Source organism: Melozone crissalis, unplaced genomic scaffold (genome assembly GCF_028551555.1).
Source record: "Melozone crissalis strain CALT ecotype California unplaced genomic scaffold, PUWL_Pcris_2 ptg000272l_1, whole genome shotgun sequence".
Taxonomy (NCBI): Eukaryota; Metazoa; Chordata; class Aves; order Passeriformes; family Passerellidae; genus Melozone; species Melozone crissalis.
In genome coordinates, this window is record NW_026536026.1 from 483,622 (window position 1) to 487,370 (window position 3,749).

Here is a 3,749-nt window from a genome sequence, read left to right on the forward strand (position 1 = left end):
TCTAATAGATAACCAGTGACAACTGTGATAATACCCTCACAAGAGTGAGCTGTTTTTACATCAGAACATAGGAGCCTTTTTTAAATGAACGAAAAGGGGGAGATGTCATAGACAGGCAGAATAATGATAAAAGAAAGGCCTTTTGAAATCAGGCCTTCTTCTGCCATATTAATAGCTGGCCTGTCATCTCTTCTGAGTGCAGCTAAGCAGTTACAAGTTCCCATGTGAAGCTATTTGGAGAATGAGACTTTGTGAACAATCTATTCTGAGGGTGAAAAACTGCAAAAATGCACCTGCAACAACAAGGGATTAGTCCCATGAGACTCGGTGAAGAGAACAGGTAAACAATACAATAGAGAGATTTGATGCACAAGTAAAATCTAATTTATTAACCAATAACAGAAGAACTGCTAAGAAATCTATGAACTAACTAACGTTGCACACGAGGTCTGTCAAACTGTGTAAAACGAATTTTGTGAATAAAGAGTAAAGAGTTCTCCAGCTCAGCTGGGTCTTCTGGGATTGCAGTTCCCCCCTTCTTTAGGGCTTTGCTTTCGCACTTCTTAGGGCTTTGGTTTCGCTCTTCTCGGGAGCTTTGGGTTCCTTCTTCTTTAGGGCTTTGGTTTCCTTCTTTTCTGGCGCTCTGGTTTCCTTCTCTGGGATTTTGGTTTCCTTCCTCTCTGGGAATTTGGTTTCCTTCTTTTCTGGGATTTTGCTTTCCTTCTTCTCTGGGATTCTGCTTTCCTTCCTCTGTGATGCTTTCGCATGGGCTTCTTTCTCCTCCCGGGTCTTGGTTTTCCCCTTCGCTGGTTTTGGAGCTTGCTTCCCAACAGAGACACTCTTCTTTTCCTTCTTCTGCCTCTCTTCCTCCTTCCCCCTGTCTTCCTCCTCTAAGGCTTTTGCCTCCTCCTCGACCTTTTGAGCTGGCTCCTTCAGCTCCCTTCTGCAGACAAAACAGAAAACATGGCTGAGAGTCCCACCAGAAACTTGGGCTCCCTACTCCTGGCTGGCCCTGCACTTCATTCCTTGACCCTGAGGCCATTTCCATGAATTCTCCTCAACCCACAGAGGTTGGGAACATCCCAAGTGAGGGCATGGGTGGAAGGGGACCTCCAGGACCAGCCAAACCTGAGCTTTGTCATCATAAGGTGTTGACTGTGCCAGCTCCCTCTGAAGGCACAGCCAGACCCCTCCAGCCCCTGCCAAAGGCTGATCCAGCAGCTCTCTGCGCTGGTGCCTGGAAATGCCCTTTGTCTCTTGGCTTCCCAGTTTAAAGCAGAGCACAGATTGCTGACATCTGCTTAGCTCTCCTACAGTTCTTACTCAGCTCATTCAGCCCCCTTCTCCCTGGGCATAGCTGAAGCATGATTTTAAAAAGTTCAGATTTCAGCTGAGGGTTAGAAGCAATTCCCATAGATCAGGATGTAGGTTAGATAGGCAGACCATAGGTTAATGATTATGAGATGCTTAAGCTGGAGCTGATTGTTCTATTGTTTACCATTAGGAGCTTCTTTCTAGAAGGAAGTGGAGGAAGTGAACTGTTATAAGAACATCTTGAAACCAGTAGAACAATGGTTAGCACCTGGGCTTGATGTCAATCAATCACTAAGTTGGGGACCTTGGATAGTGCCAGAGGGTCACAGAGATCTGATGAAGATATTCCTGACTTCATCCCTTAAGACCACTGACGCAATTCGAGACCACCAACCGAATTCAAGGGAAGAATTGCACAGGAGTGAAGGACAAATGACCTCATTTGAATACAGAGCAGGGATGGGAGGTGCTGGGGTTGTGCAGATGTATTGTATGTAAGATCTTGGGAAATAAAGAGAGGGCAAAGAACCTTGGACAGCGTGGTCATGCCTTTTAGGGACGGCTCTGGTGCCGCCCGCCGGTGTTATTAAACATCCCATAATCTAACTTTAATTAGTTAGAGTCTCTGTCCGTGATCTTCGGTTTTAATGACTCCTAGCCTGCTCCTTCATGAGAACAATCCTATCAGTCAGAAAGCAAAGGCTGCAGGAACCCCTCTCCTGCAAGACAGGCTCTTGTCAGGCAGATTTCCTGCTGGAACCCAGCTGGGACCAAGCAAACCAGTGCTGGCTGCCATGGAAACCATTGGAAGCAGCCTCATCCATCTCCTCCCCATGAAACCAACTTCAGCCTGGCCTGAAGAAGTCCTGATGCACAGGCTTGCTTTAAGCAGCCTCCACTCCCAGCTCCACACTTGTGCCTGTGTGTCCTGAGCTGGGCTGCCTTGCTGGAGCTGAGCTTCTCCTGTGCTTGCCTACGGCTGCAGCTGCAGGGGAGCCTAAAGGACAGGAGCTTTTCTGGCTGCTGCGCCACCATAAGGAGAACCCTGGCAGATCAGCAGTGCAAGGACTTCATCTGTGGCAGGAGCAGGACCCAAAGCAAGGTTTGCTCTGTGCCCCACGCCTGCCCATACCACAATCCCACTGTTCTGGTGAAGAAGGCAGATGATGAAGAAGATGCCACTCAACACCATGGACTTCAAGACACCTCTAGAGGTGGTGCCAAGGCAAGCCCAGAGCCCAGCTCTCTGCAGACAGCAGCTAAGCCAGCAGGGCTCAGAACTCAAATAGAGAAGAAGATGTTCTGTCTCAACAGAAGAAGGTCCTTCCTCTCTTGGCAGCCAGGGAGCTCAGAGTAGCCATCCCTGTGTTGCTGCTGGCCTTTGCTCTGCAGCTCCTCTGAGCTCAGAGGCCTTGGAGCAGGGAAGCCCTGCAGGGACAATAACCCATGGCAGAGCAGGAACCCACGGAAGGCTGACTCACCTGTCCCTGAGAGGGGCCTGAGAGCCACAGTTGATCTCCTGGGGGCTCAGGGAGGAGCTGACACATGAGGCCGCCCTGGGCACCAGCACCTCGGAGGTGGAGCCTCCCTCCATGTGGTACAGCTCCGGGACATTGCAGGTGGTGTTGAGCTGGCCAGAGAAGGTGGAGGAGACCTGCTGGCTCTCTCCTGGCTGCAGCACACCTGGCAGTGGCAGGATACTGAAAGCCTGGACGGAAGACAGGAGAGATTGAGGTGTTGAGCATGGAAATGGAGGCAGAAGAGCATCTTGGAGCAAAGTGCAGCTGTAGCCAGAGGGGCCTATTCCACAAACACTGCCAGAATCACCCTCACCTCATCCTGCATCCATGCCATTGACCAGTGCAGGGACCATGGGGAAAATCTTCTCCCATACTCATGGGTCAATGCATTAATTAGTACATGACATGAAAGTGAACTGGGATGGCTCCTGGCAGTAGAAATTCTCTCTGATGCCCAACTTGCCTTTAAAAAGTTTCAAAACTTCCTGCTTTTAGAAAAGGAGGAGACTCAGAGTGAGAGCTCTTGGAGCTGAGGGAAGGAGTCCAGCCCAGCTCATCTGACTCCTGAGGCTCTTCCCCTCTCTCTCTGATTTAAATGCTTCTTTCTAAAGGTGCTACAGCAAAAGCTCCTGCAAAAATTTCCTATGGAGCACCTGAGGAATTCCAGGGGGAGCAGTGCCCTCCACAGGTGCCGCACAGCGTCCTTGGACATCCCTGCACGGCCTCTCCAACAAGCAGCTGCTCCGGCAGCACTTTGTGATGGGCCTGCAGGGATGGGAGGCCCCTCTGTGGCCAATGCTGAGGGCCCCCAGTGGCACTGGCAGCTCCAGCCCTGCTTGCCACACTGACAATGGGCACGGGAGACAGATTCCCTCTTGCCTTCTCCGCTCCCAGGGCAGTGTGTGCCACGTCCAG